General features: G+C 40.1%; 1 long non-coding RNA gene across 1 annotated transcript in view; it reads left to right on the plus strand.

Moving 5' to 3' along the window:
* LOC137201653 (uncharacterized) overlaps positions 1 to 20,963 on the plus strand; it is a 65,231-nt gene extending 44,268 nt beyond the window's left edge. Inside the window, exon 4 of the long non-coding RNA XR_010932277.1 lies at positions 20,372 to 20,963. This is a non-coding gene — a long non-coding RNA (uncharacterized lncRNA). The remainder of the gene's footprint in view (positions 1 to 20,371) is intronic.
* Positions 20,964 to 27,792: the final 6,829 nt, after the last annotated feature.

Raw genomic sequence — 27,792 nt, forward strand, 5'->3', positions numbered from 1 at the left:
GCAGGAACTGAGACACTGAGTCGTGTGTAAAGGGAGGCAGCACTGGGGGTCTCTGTTGAAGGGTCTTAATGCGTGCTTCTTGCCCATTGTTTCTATTCCTGGCACTCTAGGTTTGCATTTCAGTCCCATGAATGGGGACATATGAACTCAGAAAAATACCTTCCTCTTTACTTCAGAACAGGAAATCAATTCTGACATGTATCATGTGCATTTCTCATCTGTGAGCAGAGCCTTGGGCTTCTCGGCTGCTCGGTTGTTCTTTTCTAATCTGCTCTTCCCTCCCAGCCACCCTCTTGTTCTCTGCCTTGGGGATCCCACTGTCCAGGAGAAAAGTGGGGGAAGTTTCTGGATATTCTGTCTCTCCCCCTCCTCCTTTTATTTTCTTCTAGAAGATAACACATTTTCTTATTACAAAAGTATTACGTGTTTTCTGTACAAACGGCACAAAATGCCCTTGGAGAAGATGCTCTAACTGAATTTAAATTGGGATTGAGATACGGCAGAGCCTGATCAACAAGTGAGATGATGTACATCCCTCCCCGCTGCCCCTGCCTGTCTATCTGTGTGAATTTACTATTCATTTTATTTTTGCAGAGGTACAAAGTAGGAGGCTTGCTAAGGGAGAAGAGGTACCTTAAGCCAGAGCATTTGAATCATAAGGACTGCCAAAATGCACCTGGCCTTCCTCCGTACAATCTTTAAGAATTGCATTTACCTTCCTAGAGCATCTTCTAAATCAGCCTTTTGTGAAGGATGATCCGAGGACCCTTGGAAATTCCCAAGACTCTCAGAGATTCTGCAAGATCCTCCTTTTCCCAATTATATATCTGTGTGAGGCTGGATTTTCTTCACATACTTCAACCAAACAACATGTAGCAACAGACTAAATACAGAAGCAGACCCAATGATACAGCTGTCTTCTTTGAAACTAGATTTTAAAGAGATTTGCAAAATATAAAATGATGCCCCTCTTCTCACTTTTTTTTTTGGAAATATAGTTTTTCTTTCAAAAATATAAATATATTTTTATATTAACATGTAATGGGTTTAATTATGGTTATTTTAAAATGAACTAATAAATTTTTAAACATTTCTTTGTTTTAATTTTTAATATAGTAAATATTGATAGATAAAACCTACATAAACAAAATTGCTTTGGGGTCCTCAATAAGTTTTAAACGTGTAAAGGAGTTTTGAGAATAACTATCCTAGTGGTCTCTTCCAGTGCACTGATGTATATTTTTGTGCCTTAAAAATCAGTTGTTTTTAGGACACATCCTAAATGTCCATTAACTATAATGGATAATAAATGATGATCTATTCATACAATGGAATACTATACAGCAACAAACATGAATAAATTATAGCTACACGCAATTACATGTTGAGTGAAAGAATTCAGGCATAAGAGCATACATATTGTAGGTTTAAAAACTGGTAAAAAAAACAAACTATAGTGTTTAGGAATGCCTACACAGGTGGTAAAAATATAAAGGAAGCATAGAGGCAATACTGAAGACTCAAATAAAATCAGAAATGAAAGAGAAGTTACAACTGATACCACAGAAATACAAAGGATCATAAGAGCTTACTATGAACCACTATATGCTAACAATTTGGACAACCTAGAAGAAATGGATAAATTCCTAGAAATATACAGTCTTCCAAAACTGAATCATGAAGAAATAGAAAATCTGAATAGACTGATTACTAGTAAAGATATCAAAACAGTCATAAAAATATCTCCCGACAAACAAGAGCCCAGAACAAGACAGCTTCATGACAAATTCTACAAAACATTCAAAGAATATTTAATACCTATCCTTCTTAAATGCTTCCAAAAAATTGAACAGGAGGAAAACCTTCCAAACACATTTTTTGAAGCCAGCATTACCCTGATACTAAAACCAGGACACCACACACACACACACACACACACACACACACACACACACACACACACATAAAATTATAAGCCTATATTCTTGATGAACATAGGTGCAAAAATCATCAACAAAATGTTAGCAAACCTAGTCCAACAATACATTAAAAGGGTCATACACCATGATCAAGTGGGATTTACTCCAGGGATGCAAGGATGGTTCAACATCCACAAATCAATTGATGTGATACATCACATTAACAAAATGAAGAATAAAAATCATGTGATCATCACAATACACGCAGAAAAAGCATTTGACAAAATTCCACATTTATTTATGGTAAAAACTCTCAACAAAGTGGGTATTAGAGGGAATGTACCTCAACATAATAAAGTTTGCGTATGACAAACTCACCACTAACATCATACTCAATGGTGAAAAACCGAAAGCTTTTCCTGTAAGATCTGGAATGTAAGATCTGGAACAAGACAAGGATGCCCATTCCTGCCACTGTTATTCAACTTAGTACTGGAAGTTCTAACCACAGCAATTAGGCAAGAAAAAGAAGTAAAATACATCCAGGTCAGAAAGGAGGAAGTGAAACTGTCACTATTTGCAGATGACATGATACTGTATATAAAAACCCTAAAGACCCCACAAAAAACTGTTAGAACTAATAAATTAATTCAGTAAAGTGACAGGAAACAAAATCAATATACAGAAATCTGTGGCATTTCTATACACTAATAATGAAATATCAGAAAGAGAAATCAAGAAAACAATCTCATTTACAATTGCATTAAAAATAATGAAAGTCCTAGGAATAATTTTTTTTTTTTGGCCATGCCACACAGCTTGTGGGATCTTAGTTCCCTGACCAGGGATTGAACCTGCAGCCTCAGCAGTGAAAGCACAGAGTCCCAACCACTGAACCGCCAGGGAATTCCCTCCTAGGCATAAGTTTAACCAAGGAGGTGAAAGAACTATACACTGAGACTGTAAGACTCTGATGAAAGAAACTGAAAAAGACACAAGTAAATGAAGAGATTTTCCATGCTCATGGATTAGAAGAATTACTATTGTTAAAATATCCATACTAACCAAAATAATCTACAGATACAATTCAATCCGTATCAGGATTCCAATGGCATATTTCACAGAACTAGAAAAAGTACTTCTAAAATTTTTATGGAACCACAGAAAAATCCCAAATAGCCAATATGATATTGAGAAAGAAGAACTGGAGGTAACTCATGCCCTGATTTCAAACTATACTACAAAGCTATAGTAATCAAAGCAGTATAGCAACTGGTGCAAAAACAGACACACAGATCAATGGAACAGAAATGATTGCCCAGAAATAAATCCACACATTTATGGACAATTAATTCTCTACTAAGGAGCAAAGAACATATGATAGTCTCTTCAATAAATGGAGTTGGGAAAACTGGACAGCCACATACAAAAGAATGAAATTAGACAACTATCTTACACCATACACAAAGATTAACTCAAAATGGATTAAAGACTTGAATGCAAGACCTGAAACCATAAAATTCCTAGAAGAAAACATGGGCAGTAACCTTATTGACATCAGTCTTTGTGGATCTGACTCCAAAGGCAAGGGTGACAAATGCAAAAGTAAACAAATGAGGCTACATCAAAGTAAAAAGTTTCGGTATAGTGAAGTAAACTGTCATCAAAACATAAAGGCAACTTACTGAGTGGGAGATGATATTTCCAAATCACATATTCAATAGGTTTTAATATTCAAAAATATAAAGAACTCATTAACTCAACAACAACAGCAAAACAACCTGACTGAAAAATGAGCAGAGAATCTGAATAGACATTTTTCCAAAGAAGACATACAGATGGCCAAAGGCATATGGAAAGATGTTCAACGTCACTAATTATTAGGGAAATGAAAATCATAACCACAATGAGATACCATCTCACACCTGTTAGGATAGCTATTATCAAAAAGACAACAGATAACAAGAATTGGAAAGGATATGGAGAGAAGGGAACACTCATACACTTGTTGGTGGGACTATAAATTGGTGCAGCCACTATGAAAAACAGTATGGAGATTCCTCAAAAAATTAAGAACTGAGCTGCCATATGATCCAGTTATTCCACTTCTGGGTATTTATCTGAAGAACACGAAAACACAAATTGGAAAAGATATATGCATCCCTAAGTTTATTGCAGCATTATTCACAGTCGTCAAGATACGGAAACAACCTAATTGTCCTTGGATGGATGAATGAATAAAAAAAGACATGGTATATATACACAGTGGCATGCTACTCAGCCATAAAGGAGAATGAAATCCTGTCATTTGCAACAGCATGGATGAACCTTGAAAGTATTATGCTAAGTGAAATAAGTCAGAGGAAGAAAGACAAATGCCATATGATTTTACTCATATTGGGATTGACATATATACACTATTGTTACTATGTGTAAAATAGATAATTAATGAGAACCTACTGTATAGCACAGGGAACTCTACTCAATGCTCTGTGGTGAGCGAAAGGGGAAGGAAACACCCAAAAGAGGGGATATATGTATAGGTATAGCTGATTCACTTTGCTGTACAGTAGAAACTAACACAACATTGTAAAGCAACTATACTCCAATAAAAATTAACAAAACAAAGCAAAAACAAATTCGTAGTGAAAGAGATCAGATTGGTGGCTACCAGAGGGGAAGTGTGTTGGGGGATGGGTGAAATGTGTGAAAGGGGTAGACTTCATGGTTATGAATGGTAACTAGATGTGGTGGCAATCGATTTGCAGTGTAGACAGATGTCAAACTATAATGCTGTGCACCCGAAACATATAATGAAACAAATTTTCTCTGTTAAAATAATTGGTGTGGCTCCTGCCTCATGACTGAACCCTTGATGATACAGAAAATGGTTCCAGGAGTGACCCCAAGAGAAAGATCCTTAAAGCTGGGATTTGAGGCATGAGTTGATATGTCCGTGGACTTGACTAAGTGCTGAGCCCTTGTTGTGGTATGTGGTTGTGTCATGAGTAACCTATGTACCCCCTGTGTTGGCTTGTAGTGCAATGCTTACTGAAGCAAAGACCATGCAGCTCAATCACAGGCTACTTCCTGTGATTGTCAGGCAGTCATGATGACCTCAAGGACTGTGAGATGGGATGGCTTTTTCTCAGGGTGCTGGGGCCCTTACAGAAAGAAAATCAACATGTTCAGGTCTTTAAACTCGAAGTTCAAGTCTTACACAGAAACAGAGAGCCTCTAGAGTGACCCCCACTCTCCACCCACCCACCCCAAATCTGTTTTTCTTGTAGACCCAGGGCTGAGCTTGCTGAAAATCAGACAACATATTTAATTGTGCGGGATGCAGAATTACAACCTACAGTGAATTCAAAGCTATGACAATTCTCTCACATGAAATTTAAGGTGTTGTTTGGGAAGGACTGGAACCCCGAGGCCAGGTATAGAGACATCTAGATGGATTCAGATGAGGCTGATACTTGTGAAACCCTGAGACACTTTGATCCTTCCTTTCCAGTGGAAGCAACTTGCCATCTGCGTCTGAGAAGACCAGGCTTTTATTGCTTGAAGCCACTGACAGAATCTCATGCGGGAAAGTTGCCTTGCAAGGTAGACCCACCCTCCCCAACACCTAACTAACCACATCTCACGGCTCAGCATGCTCCAGAGAGCAAGTGAAAAGTCTACACAGGAGGAAACAGCGTATATTTCAAAAGATTTGCAAGAGTTTGCTAATTTATGTTACCAGAAACCTGGGGAATATGTGTAGTCATGTATTTTAAGGATGTTAGACAAAGAAGATTGGATACAACCCTGGAGGAGAAATTTTTCTACACAGTTGCACTTATCAGAGATCCAGGATTTCATGTGCACCTGAAATTGGATCTAGTGGTTTATTTGGTTGGATGACTCAAGCTTGGATTGGTGTGGTGTCCCACATTTAATGATAGTGAGATGCCAGAAGTTCCTTGGCATAATACAGAGGGAGGCACCCAAAGGAGTAGGGATGTGGGGAAGTTGAAGTGGATTTATTTTGTGAAAGTTTCACTTTCCTCTCCCCACTACAGCTCTCATGAGAGGCCTGAGTGTCTCCCCTTTGTTAAGGGTCTGAGAAATGCAGGTGTGAGGGGAACACAAGCATTCTTGAAAAGTTTTGCTGATTGGTCTTCACTGTGGGCCATGTGATGACGGGAGATGCTGTGGCTCAGGTGCACTCTGTGGCTCCAGTGGGGACGATGGGATCCCGGAGCAGCAGAGATCAAATGCTGCTCTTAACACCAGAGACAAGGGGGGCTGTGCAGGAACAGATGGCTGTCCCCACAGGGACTTTGGCAGTGGCTAATGATTCTGAAAGCAGCTCTTTTGCCCCTTTCCTGTTTGCCCATTTCTGTTCCCCTCTAACCTTAAGAGAACCTAATTATAGGAATCAGATCACTAGGCAATTTAACCTAACTCCTGACTTCTTCTCTCCTGAATGCACACCCTGCCTTGTCTAACCTGTTGATCCTTTTCCTAGATAAAAAGAAGAATGAAGAATGAAGCAGTTAAAAAGAAAATGATGAATAGCACTCTAACCCCAACAGCGCCCCCTAAGCAATCCTGCAGGCAGATCACACAGGCAAGATAACATCTGGAGAGTCAGTCAGTCTGCATGCAATGGAGCATGATGCAGAACCCAGCCTCGTGCCTCGATGATTCACTGAGATTCTTCCCCTCCCCCATTTTCCCCTTTAAAAACTGGCATGGCTGAGTAGAATCTTCAGAGTTGGTCTCTGGACCCAAGTCGTCCTTCTCCCCAGATTGCCGACTTTTCTGATTAAAGCACCTTTCCTTCCTACTAACACTTGCCTCTTGAAGTATTGGCTTATGAGCAGCGAGCAGCTGAACCTGGGTTTGGTAAAAATTCTGGTGTCTTCAGGAATGAAAAAGCTGGGCAGCCTACTAAAATACATCTGTATAACGGGGGAAACTTCAGGTCTTGTGGACAGAGGTGCCGCAGTGGAGAGTTCCGACCTCTCATTCCAATCCCAGGCCTAAGCCAGTTCACAGAGGGGGAGCCCCTTGATTGCAAGCAGGCGGGGTCCCCTTGAGGACTGCTGCACTGTCACAAGTATAGACTGTAAATCTTCCTCCAATGCTCTAATGTCATGGGGTCATTAACAAGGATGATGCCACACTGAGGAAAAATAAATACATAGACCCTTCAGGATTTTCTGACTCTGAATTGTTGCTAATTCCTGGAAGCCAGAATACCACTTGTATCTACCCATTGAAGTGGGGGCTTATGGTGCTCTGGTTGTAAATGGAGAAGTGAGCCCTTGTGCAGAGCCTCCAAGTTCCACGGTCTGGTTCAGGACCAGGCTGCTTTTCACAATGACACCCCAGTGCTGGGCGCTCCAGAGCCGGGCATGCAGGGCTTCATTTCACGATGGCACATGGTGCTGGAGCAGCACAGGGAGGGCTCTGCTTGGGAGTGTCACTAAGTCAAAGCTTTTGAGAGTTGGCAGGGGTCAATAGCAACACATTATCTGGATTAACCGGGACAAACAAACATGACTATCACAACCTGTTAGAGACTGTCCTATGTGAGAAATGCTCTCTGGCAAGGAGATTCCCTCTCTGCTTTTTTTTTTTTTTTTTTTTAATGGAGGCAGCAGAAGAATTAGAGGCTGGAATGAGCTTTCATGGAATTAGGCTGACCTCATACCCCAAAGCAGGAATAAGCCTGTGAAACAGAGAACTATGCACATAACTTTCACTGAGAAAGGATGGGAAGCAGTTTTCTGTCTCCACCCTTGGGTTTAAGCATTACTTCTTTGACTTTCCTTAGCCCCTGGGGTTCCTAGCATCTTCATTTCTACCACACTGTTCTGTCTTTATAAACTTTCTGGGCTGCTTCTGCTGCTATACTGTGGCTGCAGAGACACGTGTCACTGTTTTCTATGCTCGGGCCCTGGCCACAAGTATGTGCTTGATAAACATTTTCTAAATGGAGAGTTTAATTGCTCTTTTATCTTCTTATCTCTCTGCACTGACAACCTCTTTCTCCATAGACAGACAGATTCTCTCTCTCTCTCTCTCTCTCTGTGTCTCTTAAGAAAGATGGGATAGAAGAAAAGAGTTTAGAATTATGTTTTCTGTTCTAGTTTTATACTATGGGGCATCCCTCAAGAATTGTAAATCACCTCTCCAAATGATTAAAATAAGATTCAAACTCATATAAACCAAGCAGAATTTCTATTTTCTCTCAAAGTGCAGGATATGTCAATAAAGTTAGGTTCAGAAAACTCCAAAAAAAAAAATTCCTCAATAGACATTAAGGGATTTGAATTTGGTAACTGACTCAGTGAGAGGTACTCTTGTTTTCACTGCTAATACTACTCAGTAAGAGTTTCAGTGATGCTTGGTGGGACTCTGAAATTTTGGAAAAGAATTTTGCAGGCTTCTTATATGTCCTTCCTTGGAGAGGTTCTGCTGTGAAATGGAGTCTGCGGGGTTGCAGATCTTTGGGTTGGGTAAAGATCCCCACCAAATAAATACAAATCCCACATCATTGCTGTTTTTGCTGTGTTGTCATGCCTCCATTTTTTGTGCCCGTTATTTTCTATCCCATTTAATTTTCAGAACGTGCCACACAGGGAGCAGAATTTGTCTTCACTTTGCAGATGAGGGATCCGAGGCTCAGAAGGAGTACAAAGCATTTTTCACTGTCTACAAGAAAACGAGTGGCTGAGAGATTCCACCAGGGCTATCTGACTCCTGGTGCTTCTTGAACTGTCTCTTGAATAAGAGCTTGGGTGCCATGAGGACAGAAGCTCCAGGTCTGAGAAGGGTCCCGGGCTTGGACTTGAAATATGACAACTACATCGAGGGTTGTTCTAATTCCTGTGGGAAGTTGAGGGTGGCCGGCCTTTGTCCTCATCCAAGCCTCTTGAGAACTAGAGTGTCCTTCTGTTCAGGCAATTTGGGACACTGGCTCAATCCTTAGTTTCCTTCTTGACCATATATGAGGATAAATAGTGCCCTAGGCATGCTGTGGATGAAATGAAACAATGAACACCAAATGCTCCAAAAATGGAGGCTTTAAAAACATGGCAGCCATCATGCTTTATATTCATTGAGTTGGTGACTCTCTATCTGAGCCAAAAATGTGCAGCACTCAAGGCTCCATTTCACTGGCGAACCAATGACCTCCCCAAGAGAGGGCACTTGGGATCAATGAGAGTGTCAATGACACTGTCCAATAGCTTAAATTTTTTTTTTTTTTTTCGGTACGCGGGCCTCTCACTGTTGTGGCCTCTCCCGTTGGCGGAGTGCAGGCTCCGGATGCGCAGGCTCAGCGGCCATGGCTCACAGGCCTAGCCACTCCGCGGCATGTGGGATCCCCCCGGACTGGGGCACGAACCCGTGTCCCCTGCACAGGCAGGCGGACTCTCAACCACTGCGCCACCAGGGAAGCCCCCAATGGCTTAAATTTAATGTCACTATGTATGTCTTTCAACCATGACTTGGAGTTATTGTCATCGGAAACAGTCTCTCTCTTTTAGTCGATCCCCAAGTTTTAAATTCAAATTTTAACTTTTTTCCCCCTTGGGGTTTTATATCCTATCTTTGTACTGACATGAGTGTAAGTATGGAAAAATTTATCTAGACTTATATCCATACAGATATAACATAGATAAAATTGATGGCAGGATGGGCTTTTTCTGTCCCCTTCTTTTCTCTGCCTTGTGTTTTTTCCTAAAATATTATTTTGGTGGCAAGAATTAGAAAAAGTCTGTTAACACTATAGTTTGTCTAAGCTGTGCTGTAAGAGGTGACCAATGATTGATGGTCCTGCAGGTGTTTCATTCTGAAGGACGTAGAGGATGTCTCTTAAGAATCTTTCGTGAGTCCTCTCATCTGGTGGACTGGGAGCTGGGGATCTGTCAAGCAGGGATGGGAAAGGTAAAGAACTGAATGCTGTGTGTGACCATGATCATCTAATGGTGAAATTTCTTTCCAGCAGGGGATTGTACCTTCAAGCACTTTTAGACTTTGCTCACACAACTAAGAGTTTAAACATATGATCTTTTTTTGTTGTTGTTAACATCTTTATTGGAGTATAATTGCTTTACAATGGTGTGTTAGTTTCTACTTTACACCAAAGTGAATCATCTATACATACATACATACATACATATATATATATATATATATATATATATATATATCTCACCACATCTCCTCCCTCTTGCGTCTCCCTCTCACCCTCCCTATCCTACCCCTCTAGGTGGTCACAAAGCAGGGAACTGATCTCCCTGTGCTGTGCGACTGCTTCCCACTAGCTATCTATTTTACATTTGATAGTGTATATATGTCCATGCCACTCTCTCACTTCGTCCCAGCTTACTCTTCCCCCGCTCCCCGTGTCCTCAAGTCCATTCTCTACGTCTGCGTCTTTATTCCTGTCCTGCCCCTAGGGTCTTCATAACCTTTTTTTTTTTTTTTTAGATTGCATATATATATGTTAGCATACGGTATTTGTTTTTCTCATTCTGACTTACTTCACTCCATATGACAGAATATAGGTCCATCCACCTCACTACAAATAACTCTATTTTGTTTCTTTTTTTTTTTTTTTTTTTTGCAGTACGCTGGCCTCTCACTGTTGTGGCCTTTCCTGTTGCGGAGCACAGGCTCCAGACGCACAGGCTCAGTGGTCATGGCTCACGGGCCTAGCCGATCCGCGGCATGTGGGATCTTCCCGGACCGGGGCACGAACCCGCGTCTCCTGCATCGTCAGGCGGACTCTCAACCACTGCGCCACCAGGGAAGCCCTCAATTTCGTTTCTTTTTATTGCTGAGTAATATTCCATTGTATATATGTGCCACATCTTTATCCATTCATCTGTCGTTGGACACTTAGGTGGCTTCCATGTCCTGGCTATTGTAAATAGAGCTGCCATGAACATTGTGGTACATGACTCTTTTTGAATTATGGTTTGCTCAGGGTATATGCCCAGTAGTGGGATTGCTGGGTCATATGGTAGTTCTATTTTTAGTTTTTTAAGGAACCTCCATACTGTTCTCCATAGTGGCTGTATCAATTTACATTCCCACCAACAGTGTATGAGTGTTCCCTTTTCTCCAAACCCTCTCCAGAAATTATTGTTTGTAGATTTTTTGATGATGGCCATTCTGACTGGTGTGAGGTGATACCTCATTGTAGTTTTGATTTGCATTTCTCTAATGATTGTGTTGTTGAGCATTCTTTCATGTGTTTGCTGGTAATCTGTATATCTTCTTTGGAAAAATGTCTATTTAGGTCTTCTACCCATTTTTGGATTGGGTTGTTTGGTTTTTTTGATATTGAGCTGCATGAGCTGCTTGTAAATTTTGGAGATTAATCATTGGTCAGTTGCTTCATTTGCAAATATTTTCTCCAATTCTGAGGGTTGTCTTTTCGTCTTGTTTGTGGTTTGCCTTGCTGTGTAAAAGCTTTTAAGTTTCATTAGGTCCCATTTGTTTATTTTTATTTCCATTTCTCTACGAGGTGGGTCAAAAAGGATATTGCTGTGATTTATGTCATAGAGTGTTCTGCCTATGTTTTCCTCTAAGAGCTTTATAGTGCCTGGCCTTACATTTAGGCCTTTAATCCATTTTGAGTTTATTTTTGTGTATGATGTTAGCAGGTGTTCTACTTTCATTCTTCTACGTGTAGCTGTCCAGTTTTCCCAGCACCACTTATTGAAGAGGGTGCCTTTTCTCCATTGTATATTCTTGCCTCCTTTATCAAAAATAAGGTGATCATATGTGCGTGGGTTTATCTCTGGGCTTTCTGTCCTGTTCCATTGATCTATGTTTCTGTTTTTGTGCCAGTACCATACTGTCTTGATTACTGTAGCTTTGTAGTATAGTCTGAAGTCAGGAAGCCTGATTCCTCCAACTCTGTATTTATTTCTCAAGATTGCTTTGGCTATTCGGGGTCTTTTGTGTTTCCTTAAAAATTGTGAAATTTTTTGTTCTAGGTCTGTGAGAAATACCATTGGTAGTTTGATAGAGATTGCACTAAATGTGTAGATTGCTTTGGGTAGTATAGTCATTTTCACAATGTTGATTCTTCCCATCCAAGAACATGATATATCTCTCCATCTGTTTGTATCATCTTTAATTTCTTTCATCAGTGTCTTATAGTTTTCTGCATACAGGTCTTTTGTCTCCTCAGGTAGGTTTATTCCTAGGTATTTTATTCTTTTTGTTGCAATGGTAAATGGGAGTGTTTCCTTAATTTCCCTCTCAGATTTTTTCATCACTGGTGTATAGGAATGCAAGAGATTTCTGTGCATTAATTTCGGATCCTGCTACTTTACCAAATTCATTGATTAGCTTTAGTAGTTTTCTGGTAGCATCTCAGGATTCTCCATGTATAGTATCATGTCATTTGCAAACAGTGACAGCTTTACTTCTTCTTTTCTGATTTGGATTCCTTTTATTTCTTTTTTTCTTCTCTGATTGTTGTGGCTAAAATTTCCAAAACTATGTTGAATAATAGTGGTGAGAGTGGGCAACCTTGTCTTCTTTCTGATATTAGTGGAAATGGTTTCAGTTTTTCACCACTGAGAGAGATGTTGACTGTGGGTTTGTCATATATGGTTTTTATTATGTTGAGGTAAGTTCCCTCTCTGCCTACTTTCTGGAAGGTTTTTATCATAAATGGATGTTGAATTTTGTCAAAAGTGTTTTCTGCATCTATTGAGATGATCATGTGATTTTTTCCTTTAATTTGTTAATATGGTGCTTCATGTAGATTGATTTGTGTATATTGAACAATCCTTGCATTCCTGGAATAGACACCACGTGATCATGGTGTATGATCTTTTTAATGTGCTGTTGGATTCTGTTTGCTCTTAATTTGTTGTGGATTTTTTGAATCTATGTTCATCAGTGATATTGGCCTGTAGTTTTCTTTCTTTGTGACATCTTTGTCTGGTTTAGTACCAGGGTGATGGTGGCTTCATAGAATGAGTTTGGGAGTGTTCCTCCCTCTGCTATATTTTGGAAGAGTTTGAGAAGGATAAGTGTTAGCTCTTCTCTAAATGTTTGATAGAATTCTCCTGTGAAGCCATCTGGTCCTGGGCTTCTGTTTGTTGGAAGATTTTTAATCACAGTCTCAATTTCAGTGCTTGTGATTGGTTTGTTTATATTGTCTATTTCTTCCTGGTTCAGTCTCAGAAGGTTGTGCATTTCTAAGAATTTGTCTATTTCTTCCAGGTTGTCCATTTTATTGGCATAGAGTTGCTTGTAGTATTCTCTCATGATCCTTTGTATTTCTGCAGCATCAGTTGTTACTTCTCCTTTTTCATTTCTAATTCTGTTGATTTGAGTCTTCTCCCTTTTTTTCTTGATGAGTCTGGCTAATGGTTTATCTATTTTGTTTATCTTCTCAAAGAAGTAGCTTTTAGTTTTATTGATCTTTGCTATTGTTTCCTTCATTTATTTTTCATTTATTTCTGATATGATCTTTATGATTTCTTTCCTTCTGCTAACTTTGGGGGTTTTTTGTTCTTCCTTCTCTAATTGCTTTAGGTGTAAGGTTATGTTGTTTATTTGCGATGTTTCTTCTTTCTTGAGGTAGGATTGTATTGTTATAAACTTTGCTCTTAGAAATGCTTTTGCTGCATCCCATAGGTTTTGAGTCGTCGTGTTTTCATTGTCATTTGTTTTAGGTATTTTTTAATTTCGTCTTTGATTTTTTCAGTGATCTCTTGGTTACTAAGTAGTGTATTGTTTAGCCTCCATGTGTTTGTATTTTTTACAGATTTTTTTTCTGTCTCATACTGTTGTGGTCAGAAAAGATACTTGATAAGATTTCAATTTTTTAAAATTTACCAAGGCTTGATTTGTGACCCAAGATGTGATCTATCCTGGAGAATGTTCCATGAGCACTTGAGAAGAAAGTGTATTCTGTTGTTTTTGGCTGGAATGTCCTACAACTATCAATTAAGTCCATCTTGTTTAATGTATCATTTAAAGCTTGTATTTCCTTATTTATTCTCATTTTGGATGATCTGTCCATTGGTGAAAGTGTGGTGTTAAAGTTCCCTATTATGATTGTGTTACTGTCAATATCCCCTTTTATGGTGTTAGCATTTGCCTTATGTATTGAGGTGCTCCTATGTTCAGTGCATAAATATTTACAATTGTTATATCTTCTTCTTGGATTGATCCCTTGATCACTATGTAGTGTCCTTCTTTGTCTCCTGTAATAGTCTTTATTTTAAAGTCTATTTTGTCTGATATGAGAATTGCTACTCCAGCTTTCTTTTGATTATCATTTGCATGGAATATCTTTTTTCCATCCCCTCACTTTCAGTCCGTATGTGTCCCTAGGTCTGAAGTGGGTCTCTTGTAGACAGCATATATACAGGTTTGGTTTTGGATCCATTCAGCCAGTCTATGTCTTTTGATTGGAACATTTAATCCATTTACATTTAAGGTAATTATCGATATGTATGCTCCTATTACCATTTTCTTAATTGTTTTGGGTTTAATATTGTAGGTCTTTTCCTTCTCTTGTGTTTCCTGCCTAGAGAAGTTCCTTTTGCATTTGTTGTAAAGCTGGTTTTGTGGTGCTGAATTCTCTTAGCTTTTGCTTGTTTGTAAAGGTTTTAATTTCTCCGTCTAATCTGAATGAGATCCTTGCTGGGTAGAGTAATCTTGGTTGTAGGTTTGTCCCTTTCATCACTTTAAATATGTCCTGCCACTCACTTCTGGTTTGCAGAGTTTCTGCTGAAAGATCAGCTGTTAACTTTATGGGGATTCCCTTGTATGTTATTTGTTGTTTTTCCCTTGCTGCTTTTAATATTTTTTCTTTGTATTTAATTTTTGATAGCTTGATTAATATATGTCTTGATGTGTTTCTCTTTGGATTTATCCTGTATGGGACTCTCTGAGCTTCCTGGACTTGATTAACTATTTCCTGCACATATAATCTTAATCTCTCTCTCTCTGTCACCAGTTATTTAAATAACGGGTCCAAATCAGTTTCTCTTTTATCTGTCCTGAGTAGGGCATAGTATACTGAGGTCAATTAAATTTTGTAATAAAGAATAGCAGGTAAACTAGACACACTTCAATAATTTTTAAGGACAGTGAAACCCCAAGCATACACTTCACATTTGAATGTTATAGAAGGAAATGTCCTTCTGTGGATGAGGACTCAGAGGTCTTAGGGCCTCAGGGTCATGTAAGAACACTAGCCGTCATGGACAAGGAGAGGCACAGGGCTCTTAGCCAACGTTTCATTCAGGGGATCTTGTGTTGTGCTCTGTGGGACTCTATAAACAATGGAAGATTTAACCTGGGCATTTATGCTGATTAGCTTGCTAGGGCTGCCATAGCAAAGTACCAGCATGAGTGACTTAGAACAATAGAAATTTATTGTCTCACAGTTCTGGAGTCCAGAAATTCAAAGTCAATGGTAGGGCCATACTCCCTCTCAGGTGCTAGGGGATGCGGGGTGGGGGGTGGCGGGGCGAGGGGGAAGGATCTGTTCTTTGCCTCTCTCCTCACTTCTGGTAGCCTCAGGCTTGTAGAAGATCATGTTCTCCCTGTGTCTCTTCACATCGTCTTTCCTTTGTGCATGTCTCTGTGTCCAAATTTCCCTTCTTATAAGGACATCAATCATATTGGATTAGGACCCATTCACATGACCTCATTTTAACTTGATTACCTCTGTACTGACACTCTCTCTAAATAAGGTCACATTCTGAGGTACTGGGGGTTAGGAATCCAATATATCTTTTTTAGGGGGGACACTATTTAACTCATAACAGATGCCTATAATACATTGGAGCTTTGGATAAGACTTGTTGGAAAACAGAAGTTTTTTGTTAAGTATCTTGAAAATTCATTATCTGAAAAGTGAGGAAACTAAGGCCTAGTGGGGATAGGTGTTTTGTTCAAGTTGTAGAGCTTATGTGGCAGATTTAGGATTCAAACCCAGGATCTTGGGAGGTCTCAGTGTATTTTCCACTACACAGCAGTAGCAGCCATGCTAGTTCTGATTGCTAGCATGGCTGCTAACCCAACTTTATTCTTTAAAATTTTTATTAGTCGTTTTCAAAAATGTCCCTTTTAATTGGAGAAATTGACATTGACATTCTGTTGGTTGGAAAGAGCCTAAGGCAACGTAAAGTAATTGTCTTTCATTAGATGAGTTCAGAAGTTTGATGATCTCTGTCAGCTGCTGAAAAATATTCATTTCTTCTTGGAATAAGTTTGAAGTGAAAAGGTGGAAAACAGTCCAACAGCTAATGACGTACAATCAATACTGAATAGAAAGAACATAGTACTGCTGTTGGGCATCTTTTATTTCTTTATTCCCTTTCTACCTATTTTTTTCCCCATTATTTGACAAGACTCGTTGACAGATACTAATTTAAAGGATTCAGAACTTCTGAGGGAGTGGAAGTCAGTTTGGAAATCCTGTGTAGTCTTGGTTCTCTTGTGATGGTTTGGGAATGTGGAGACCCACAGAATGAAAGTAATCAGTTGGTGAGATTTGTCTTGTTAGACGAAGATCTGTGTCATACTGTTTGGCATGAAGGCTAGCCTGAGATCTGTCCAAGAGGCCAGTTCTTTGGCACGTTGTGTGGTGGGTCACATTTGTCCTGGTGACCCCTGACACTCTCCCCATAGTCCTTCCTTGTTGTTGACCGTCTAGGCACCTGGGGCTCTCCTTAGTCACTTCCTGTGTCATGCCTAAGGAACTCTGGGAAGATAGCAGCTAGAATGCGTATCTCTGAGCCCTCTTCCTCTTTGGAGTAACACAATGACCCATGACCAACGCAGGCCTGCCTGTGAGTTGGTCTGCACTCTCTGAGGAAAACAGGCAAGGCATTCTCCAGGGCATGGGGCATGGGGTGAACTGGGAGGGACCAGCACAGAGGAGAAGGCCTGCCTCCCCTGGTGGCCTAGAGGGAAGACTGCAGACATGGTGTTCCTTGAGACGGCCCGGCCAGCAGAGGTCTGGGCCCTCCCTAGGGATCTTCCTGAACCTTCTGCTCTGGGGTTGCCCATAGTGCTGACCCCAGAAAGCTGGAGGGACCCCACAAAGAGTCTGGAAACCATTTGTGGGCTTCTGTTTGGGAGATAACCTGTTGGTTGAAATGGACTAAACCTGAGTAGTGAGGCTTCTTTGGTATTTCTCAGCTGAGAAATAAGTTGGGTTTGGGTCCTCCAGGAAGCAGCTGGAAGACACAGTGAGAAGTGCAAGGTATTCTGGGAGTTAATGCTTGTGAAAGGCAAAGAGAAGGAGGAGGACTAGGCAAGGAAAACCTTCAGACCATGATGTGGGGCTGTTTCTGTTCAGAAGAGGGGAGGGAAGAAGGGTGGAGAAGCAACTTGGAGAAAGTGAGTCATCCCAGTATGGAGCTGCAGCGCAAAGATTGCTCACAGTGTCTCAGGACAGAAATGGCCAGTCCTAGTACCTCGGCCGGGCTCAGTCACTGGCTGTGAGCTGCCTGAGGAGAATATGGCCTCGGCTTGAACACTGTGGCAAATCCTAAATATGCTGCAGCTGAAGGCTGCTACTTGCACTCCTGGTGGAAGGTTCTTGCAGGGACATCTGAACAGCTACTGTACGGCTGCTACAAGGGGTACAGCTTGAGCCCCTCATTTGCTACCAGAACAGAAGAGCAAGGTCTGCCTTGCCTTCCTGCTTTCTGGCTTGTGTTGCTGGAAAGACCCAAACAACCTGAACTGTGCCTATTCTTCATACAACCATGAAAAGGCCAGCATGGCATAACTGTGCAAGTGGGCTCTGTAACTTGAGGGAGGAATACCGGTTTGCAAACTGGAATTAAATGAAGGAACAGAGACAGGAGACAATGAGCAAGAGAGATGAAGATGGAGATATATACCATATATATACATTATATATATATATATATATATATGGTATATAATCTTCCCTCTCCCTGTTTTTCATATATCTATAGCTATATCATCTATATTTAAATCTGTATATCTATATAGGTCAATTCAATGGCATGCAGTAGAGCAAAAGAAGATTTTCTAGAATTTACAAACAAAATTTTCAATTTCAAAGATTTTCTATATTTATATTCCTATGTACTATGTATTTTTTCCTATGTAATATGTATTTGTATGTTATATATAAATATATACATATACAAAAATATGTAAATAATATGTATATAAACAGGTATAAACACATGGACAGGTTCATATGTTACAAATAGTGTATCGATTTGAGTCTGCGTTTATGTTCTCATAGGCATGGAGAAATGCATGCAAAGATAAAAACATTCGGGCTTCCCTGGTGGCGCAGTGGTTGAGAGTCCGCCTGCCGATGCAGGGGACACGGCTTCGTGCCCCGGTCTGGGAAGATCCCACATGCCGTGGAGCGGCTGGGCCCGTGAGCCATGGCCGCTGAGCCTGCGCATCCGGAGCCTGTGCTCCGCAACGGGAGAAGCCACAGCAGTGAGAGGCCCGCCTACTGCAAAAAAAAAAAAAAAAAAAAAAAAAAAAGATAAGTACATTCATGAGAGTGTGGTTATCTGGGGGGTCGGTAAGAACAAGGAGACAGTTTACCTGCATACCAATTATTAATATTATTTTACAACATTGGATTGTATTCCTATTACCACAAATTATTTGTGCATTAACATTTTAATTTTATCAAAGTTAAAACATGCCCATTGTTAAAAATCTAGTAGTGCCAAATAGATTTGTAATGAAGAAAAGAGGCACTGCCTTGCTCTTTCCTACCGGCAATCACTTTTAATTATTTCAGCTGTCTCTTTTGGTTTTTACTCCCAGATTTCTAAATAATATGCTCATCCTGCTACTTCTTGATTTTTCCCACTTTAGGTCTTGTCCACGTCTTCCTGGTGATATGGACAAGCAATATCTCCCTGGCACCTCCCCACCGCACCCCACCAGGTCTCTCCTCTCCTCTTCCCTGTATGATTATATGCTATCACAACCGTTAGTTAAATCAACGAAAACTGTCCATATCATTATGTCTATATGACTACAGTTTCCTGGAGAGTCAAATATCATACTATGCTTGCATTTCTTTGATTATATAGGTTAGTTTTTGTGTTTCCAGTAAACCATGTCTTTTTACCATTGTTATCTCCTAGCAATCTGATTCCCATTATAGTGTAATATGCACTTCTTATCTTTCTTCTAGAGAAAATTACACACATGCAAACATGTCTGTTTATACTTTCCTTCCCCCGAGAAATAGCAGCATATTATACACACTATCCCTCACTTGAAAAAAAATACGTCTTAGGAACTGTTCTACATAGACATGCTTTGTTTTTTATAATGGCTGCATAGTGTTCAGTCATATGAATACACCCAAATTTATTTAACTAGTGCTGTACTGATGAAAATTTAGGTTATCATCAGATATGGAATGCATATACTATACACATGTCATTTTATGTGTGCGTTTATTATCTACCTAAAAGATAAATTCCTATATGTGGAATTTCTGGGTAAAACAACGTGGGCATTTTAAGTTTGGATGAGATGATGAAGTTGTTCCTTAAGGGGACTCTACCAGTTTACATTTCTATCAACATAACTCTCTCCAGCCTTTTGCCAGCACAGAATAATTGCTAACTTATTTCTTCTTTGCCAAACTGATAAAGAACTACAATGAGATATGATTATAGTTTTATTTTGCATTTCTCTTACATGGATAAGTTTGCATTTATTTAAGAGCCATTTATAATATCTAATAGTGTGTTTTGCCAATTTTTCTATTGGACTGTATGTTCTATTGATTTGTTGACACAATGTTTTAAGGAAATAGGCTTTGTGTTGGGTTTTGTCTTTCAGATTATTTTCTTCCATTTGATGTTTGTCTTTTGACTTTGTTTATAGTGTTTCTTTCATGCAGAAAATTTCAATTTTTATCTAATCAAATTTGGCAATTGTATAGCCTTAGTCTACTTATGAGAAAACATCAGGCAAATCAAAATTGAGGAACATTTGACATGTAATGTAAAATAATGTAATACTTTTCATACTAAGGAAAAATAACAACTAACTGCAACATGCTATCCTGAATAGGACCTGGAACTGAAAAAGGACATTGATGGAAAAACTGGTGAAATTGAAATAAGGTCTTTAGTATTGTGCCAATGTGAATTTTCTGGTTCTGATAATTATATTATGGTTATGTAAGACATTAACATTAGTGGAAGCTGGGTGGTGGGGGAGATATGTAAAAACTCTCTATAACTTTCTAGGCATTTTAAAGTTAAACATTTGCAATTTTAGCAGAGGATGCCAACCGTCTAACTGATATTTATTTTACCCTCCTTCCTTATTAACAGAACCCTGGGCATTGTTCCAGCTTCTTTGCAGAGTAGAGTAGTTAAAGCAGACTGTGGGGCTTCAGTGAAAGTCAATTTACCTTTCTCTTCCAGTTGCCTTGGAAGCAGAAAACATGGCTGGAGCTTCAGCAGCCATCTTTGGTTTGTGAAGGAAGGGACAAAAGAATTTCAGAGACCTGATACTTGACATCATTGATATTCTGAACCAACTGCAGCACAGGTCTATCCTTTTGTGATTCTCTATATTCCAAGAACACAATTTCTAACTGGCTTTTCTCATTTTAAGAACTTAAAAGACTCCATGTTCTTTCCAGTATGATTTCATTTTCATTTTTATATTAAAAATATTCCATCATCTGGAATTAATTTCATTTGGTCTAAGAATTGAGATAGAGATCTAACTTAATTTTCCCCAAATACCTACTCAGTTGCTCAAAACTATTAATGTATTGAATTCCCCACCCCTACCTGATATTCAATGCCATTTTAATAATCTGCTAGATTTTAATATTTATTTTGGTCTATTTCTGGGATTTCTATCCGGTTGCATTGATCTAACTATTCATGTGCCACAATATCTTAACTGTAGTTTTACAATATATTTTAATACCTAGAAGGACAAGTATTTCCTCAACTTTTTATTTCCAATTTTTTTCTGGCTTTTTGTGTATTTCCATATTAACTTTAGAATCAGATTGTGTTCTATAATTTTTGATTGGTATTTATATTGAGATTGCATTAAATTTATGTATTAATTTAGGAAGGCTGGATATCTTTTTAATATTGAGTCTTCCTTATCTCAACAAATGGAGTATGCCTTTTAATTCAGTCAAGTATTCCAGTTTCTAGCATCTAGCACTATGCCTACCACATAGTAGGTGCTTAAAGTTATGTGTATATATGTATGTGATATATATGTGAATATATAATATATAAATGTATATATAATTTGTACATATATTTTGAAATGACTGAATGAATAGGTTTTTAGTTATTGACTGGATTTTTAGAAAACATTAACAGTAGCAACAAGAAAACAATGACATTGTATTAGGATTTGCCTAGAGAAACACATACGTACATATTTTGATTCATTTATTTATTTATTTTAAAGAAAGTGGATTGCATGATTTTGGTGTGTGGTAAGTACAAAATCTATAGAGCAGACCAGCATGTTGGAAATTTAGCTAAGAATTGATGTTGCAGTCTTGAGTCTGAACTCCACAGAGCAGCAGGCTGCAAACTCAGGCAGGATTTCCATGTCACAGTTTTGAGACAGAATTGCTTCTTCTTCAGGATACCCCAGTCTTTGCTCCTAAGGCCTTCAACTGATTAGACAAGGCCCACCCACATTGTGGAGAGTAATCTACTTTACTCAAAGTCTACTGATTGGAGAAATTATCTTAAATCTTAAAAAAAATACCTTCATAGAAACATCTAGACTGGTGTTTAACCAAACAACTGGGCTCTGTAACCTAGCCAAGATGTCACATAAAATTAATCATCACACACGAAAATAAAACCTACTTTTGGACACATATTATATCCAGGCACTGTGGTAGGCACTGGGGCAGACAGACCCTAGTGTGGCCCCTAAAAATTCCTGCCTCTTGGTGTCCATGATTTTGTGTGATTCTCTCCCCTTGCACATGGGCAGGACTTGGGACGTGCTTCTAACCCATAGACTTCAGAGGTGATTGGCTGTCACTGCTGTGACTGTTTGCATTATATAAAACTGTGCCAGCAGACTGGAGCGAGTGGTGCCCCTGTTGTCCTGCGTGAAGCTGTGGGGGAAGTTTGCTGTGATGTGATCCTGAAGGCAGCCTTCAAGAGCCGAGGGCCTCAACCCTACGAGGACTGACTTCTGCCAACAACCATGTGAGCTTGGAAGAAGACCCTGAGCTTTGTAGGGGACCACAGCCTCAGCCTTGATTTCAGACTCTGAGTGGAGGACCCTGCTAGCTGTGCCTGGACTCTTGACTCAGGGACACTGTGAGATAATAAGTGTGCACTGTTTTAATCCTCTAGGTTTGTGGTGACTTGTTACACAGCAAGAGCAAGCGAATACAACACTTTGTACACACCCCACACTAACGTTAAAGGTAGGTGTCAGGGCTCCCATTTCCCAGAGGAGGCTCTGGGGCTTGGAGAAGTCAAACATCTGGCCCACATCAGAGCTACTTTGGAGCAGAGCTGGGACTCCAGCCCCAGGGTGTCCGAGCCTGCAGCCACATTTCTCCTCAGCAAAGTGTGGAAAACAGACCCGATAATGAGCTTTGTGAAATGGTGAGGACAGAAAGAAGAAAAAATTTGTTGTGTATATGTAAATAGAGAGTTGAGGAGGTGAGATTTAAATGCTCTTTTCACCAAGAAAGACTCCAGGAAGCTGGGTCACTTTCTCTCAGGGGCCAGGTCACTTTCTCTCCAGGCCTCCCTCTGCAGGTAACCTTAAGATGCTTTAGGGGTTCTTCATTAGTAATGAAGAGTTTAAACACTGTCTGAACTGATCTTCCTTTGTACGTGTGTGTGTCCTTTGTTGGACTTTGATGCAGACCGGGTAGGTAAGAGGTGAGCAGGATGCCGTAGTGGGCAGAGTAGGGGCGTGGGATTCATGGCTGCTCTTGTCCAGGGCTGAGCTGAGCCAGCTCAAAGGTGCTAGAAGTCTGTTTGACAATTGCCTTCTACTCTCATGGCAGCAAATTAGCTCCCTGCGGGTAGTACTGCCTCCTGTTATCTAAAGATGCCAGGACTTTTTATTATCCCTATCTTCTGGTCCGTCTTCTGTCTTAGTGTAAGAGTTAAGACTCAGACAACGTTTCGGGGCCCTGACCTATTTCATGCCATAGCTCTGCCTTGGGGGATGCATGAGTCTCATCTGGTCATGAGATGAAGAGATCCAGGGCCAGAAGGACACGGCATGATGCCATGTCCTTGCTCCACTCCCTGAGGTGGGCTCTCAGATGAGGAGTCCCTCCCTGAGTCTTTGTGGTCCCATGGGTGGTAAACGTATTCTTGCTGGGAAGAAATCCTTGCTTACAGTTTCTCCTTTTCTCTAAAACTGAGCAGTTTTTGCTCCTTCTGAGTCCCATCTTGCCTTCTAAGAGGCTTCCCCGGATTAACCCTAAGGGAACCCATCTCCTCCTCCCTAATAACTTCTGAGGTCAAGTTGCTCATCCTTCTTAGTCTCTGCTTTGGTTTTATGTTCTCTGTTGATGACATTTGACATGCTCCATGAGCTGGCCCTGCCCACAGCTGTCTGGCTTTTCTTCCTGTCACCTCCCCCATGGTACATGAAGATGCCCCAAATCTGGAGCCTGGGATTAGGAACAGGTTTGGATGAGCTTTTAGCAGCTAGAAATTCTCTCTCTCCCTCTCTCTCTTGTTCTCTGTTCTTATATCCATCCATCCATCCATCTATCCATCCATCCTTCTTGCATACTGTCAGAACATTTTCTTCTGCCAAACAAGTTAGAGTTGACTCATTTGTCAACTTTGTTGGTTATTCAATGAAATCAATTATTTTGGTTATATAGAACCAGCTAAAATATTAGCACATAGTCCCAATTAAAAAAATATTGAGTGGGATCTGTCTTTATCTTCAGTTCCATTTTTGTCATGTCATTCATTCTTTAAAAAATTTTTTTAAATTTAATTTTGTTTTGATTTTTGGCTATGCCACATGGCCTTGGAACCTTAGTTCCCCGACCAGGGATGGAACCCAGGCCCACAGCAGTGAAAGCACCAAGTCTTAACCACTGGACCACCAGGGAATTCCCCATTCATTCTTAATATATATAAATAGGTACATGTTATTAATAAAGGTAGAACTTTTGTGATATTTGAAGATCCAATGGATCCTTGATAACTGCCCTATAGTCCCATGTTACTGTAGGCACTCATAATTGATTTTTTTTTCCCCCAAGGCCAGGAAAGACAAGAAGCTTACTTTGGTGTTGATTAGAACCATTAAATTGAGCATAAGGGAAAAGCACATTGCTCCAATTACCATCTTTGCTAAATTGGATGTAGAATCTTCTTATTTCATAAAGCCTTTAGCAATGACTTTTTAAAAAAAATATTTTCTCCTTCATTTATGGACAGTGCCTCAGGCATCCATTATATGATAGGTGCTTAATAAATAATAATAACAGTTGTTATGTTGGAGCAGAAATCTGCTGATCCTTTCACATGAATGGATCTCCTTTCACTTGAGACCTCTGTTCTATTACGTAGGAGTCTGTATTTGTTTTAACACCACATTATTGTGGCTTTTTATTTCAATGCATCAGCATTCCATTTATCTGCATGCTTCAGGATTTATGGTTATTACTGTGCCTGTTTTTTGTCTCCTCCATATTCCCAAGCTTCAAATTCTTTTCTTTTTAAATTCCAAGAGTTCAGATAACAACGTAAAATACATAATAAATTTATGCCTCAGTAAATAATACAAGAAGTGAATGAAGCTCTGCATATGATTAGACTCATTTTGTCTGTATTTTTCTCACTTGAAAAAATTTTGATCAGTTTATTCTTTATCACTTTGGGAAATAATATAAAATGTGATTAGAGGCCTACATAATCTGGGCTGCATTCCCAGAACTGGTTTTATTTAGTGTTGTATTTGGGTGATGAAATGTTTATGCCACAGCAACAGACTTTTCAAGTTACATTATATTCAGTAAAGGTATTGCATTTGAACCTCTTATTGTCCATTTTGGGGTGACTGGGACAGGTTTTTTTTTTTTTAACTCTAAACCTTATACAAAGTGTATTGGTTGGAAAATATTTTAATAAGAATGACACATTTCTCGCCATTTCATAAAATGAATATAATTTGATCTTTCCTTCATGACTCAAAGTTGTTACAAACCTAAATTGTGGAGCATAGCAATGTCTTCAAGAGTTTTCAAAATGTTCTCAAACTAAACATTCCTAGGCTGCTTTCTAGAACTTATAATTCATTGTTTTTGTCTCCTGCATTGCCAGGCTGTTCATTTTTCTCTCTTTGCTGCTGTTTCTGTCTAATGTTCCCCTCTCTTCCACCCTCCAGTCATAATGTAAACTTTGAGATTGAAAAATAGATAATTAATATTGTTGGTATTGTAAGTTAAATAAAGAGTCAGTGAGTTAGGAATAAGGCATTAGGCTCTGTGTGGGAACTCAAGTGTGTGGACCCAAACTCTGCACTGAGAGCTGCTGGTGTATATCTCTCAGGACCTCAGTTTTCCCTCCTGTAAAATGACAGAGTTAGGTTATAAGAGCTCCAGTCTTAACATTTATAAGTCTTTAGTCTTTGTACTTTATGACAGGTATGTTGTCTCCTTGGGTGCCATTTCTGTTTACCTCTGGGCTTTTGCTGTATTATCATCAAGGTGATCTGCTGGACGTTTCCCCCCATATAACATTAGTCTAGTCATTACCTCGCTCTGCCTCAGGTGTGGATCTGGGATCACTCCCTGTAAACTACCAGAACACAAATCTCCATGTCAGAGGCTGCTTCCTACAGGAAAACCTGACCTCTGACAGAGCTATTTAATAAAGACTTGTGTGCTTGACTTTATATGCTGTATTGAAAAAAATTAGCAAAATAATACATGCAAAAAATGTAAGAACAAATGGTAGGATGAATAATGGCTCCAAAAAGACATCCACTTCCTAGTTCCTAGAATCTGTGAACATATTACCTTATACGGTAAAAGAGACGCTGAAGGTACGATTAAGTTAAGGACCTTGACATGGGGAGATTATTTTGGATTATCAGGTGGGTCCAGTGTAATGAAAAGGTCATTGTAAGAGGGAGACAGGAAGCTGGTTTTGGAGATGGAGGAAGGGACCACAAGCCAAGGAATGGAGGTGGCCCCTGGAAGTTGGAAAAATCAAGGAAACAGATTCTTCCCTAGAATATCCAAAAAGGATTGCTACCCTGCTGACTCATTGAGGTCAGCCCTGTAAGACTTCTTTTGCACTTCTGACCTCTAGAACAATAAGGGAATGAATGTGTGTTGTTTTAAGCCACAAGGCTTGTGGTTCTTTGTGACTGTAGTTGTGGCTGTGGGGAATTAACGCAGAACTGCTCTTCATCTCATTGTCTCTGACTTATTCTCTGACTCCTTTATACAAGTGAGCTGATTACAGGGTTCCAGAAAGGATGTGCTGGAGCCATTTTCGCAGACACGGAACCCAAAGCTGTGCTGTAGAGGACACCTGAGCCCAGTTCTATGGCCCCTCTGTCCTGCCTGTTATCGAGTGTGGATTCCCTTTGCAGGTCCTGGATCCCAGGACAGTGGGGGAGACCCTGGCATTGGGGGATGGGAACTTCTCCAGATTCTGCCCCATGGCTGACAGCGAGAACCAGCACTTCCACCTCTTTGCCCGGGGCACTCAAGCTTCTGCCTGTGCCTGCAGGTCGCAGGCCTTCCTGTGTGTGTGTGTGTGTGTGTGTGTGTGTGTCCCAAGGCTGCACCCCTCGGATGGATCCCTGCCTTTATTCTTCTTGGTTTCCTCTGCCAGGTCCTGATACACCAAGCCAGCCTCACCTGCTGGTGTTTTGGTGCTTACCTGCTCCCCATACTCTTGGGACCCACCAGGTTCCCTGCATGTCCTGGACCTTCACTCCCCTTCTCCCTGGTCTCTGTGACATCATCTGCTCCAATCTGGGGGTCTCCGTGGCTCTGGTGTCAGTCAGAACTCTCCAGCCTGAGCACTTTTAATCTCAGCCTGTGTATTTTGCATCGTTCAACACTCATATTCCAGAAGGGTGAGGAGAGAAAAGGACAATTGAAACGTAAAGTCTTGTAACAAGAAAAATCACAGGGTGGGCATTTTCCTTGGTTCTGTACTGGTGTGTTTTCCTTCCACTTTCTCCTAAGATATACATTATGTTCCAAATGCTCTGAAAAGAAGCGTTTGGGCTGACTTTGCCTCATTATAATCAATAGGAAACTGTGTTTGCCATGTGGAGGGGCATTCCCATTTCAGCCTGCAGTAAACGCCACTTCATTTTCCTCATTCATTAGGGTGAGGCTTCCAGAGTAGGATTAATGATCTGTGTTGAGGGAGCTCCCTGTTCTCCATTTATAGAATTTGTTCTTTCAAATGAAGGTGTTAATTATGGGCTTCTGAAAATTATGCTCTGTGCACTGCCCCGTGAGGAACGCAGGACACAAAAGTAACTAGATGAGTTTTACTCTTTCCAGCAATTTAACTGGGGGGCTCTGGGTGGTGCCAACCTGTCAGCCCTGCCTGGGCATCCCCAGCCCATTAACACAGCAGCTAAGACTGATGTGCAAGACACAGAGTCAGCAAATTATCTGTTCTGATCTGAAAAATTTGTCCAGGGAGTGTTGTATTGAAATTGGTTCTCTACCAGATTTGTTGGAAATGGTCAGAAGTTCAAATATCATCAGCCTTGTTTCACTTATTACTTGTTTGACTACTGTGAAGGGAGGAGGGGATGACAGGAAAGAAAATGCAACTTCATGTAGTGCATCAGAGCCAGACAGACCTGGGTTCAA

This window comes from Pseudorca crassidens, chromosome 1, assembly GCF_039906515.1.
Source record: "Pseudorca crassidens isolate mPseCra1 chromosome 1, mPseCra1.hap1, whole genome shotgun sequence".
Taxonomy (NCBI): Eukaryota; Metazoa; Chordata; class Mammalia; order Artiodactyla; family Delphinidae; genus Pseudorca; species Pseudorca crassidens.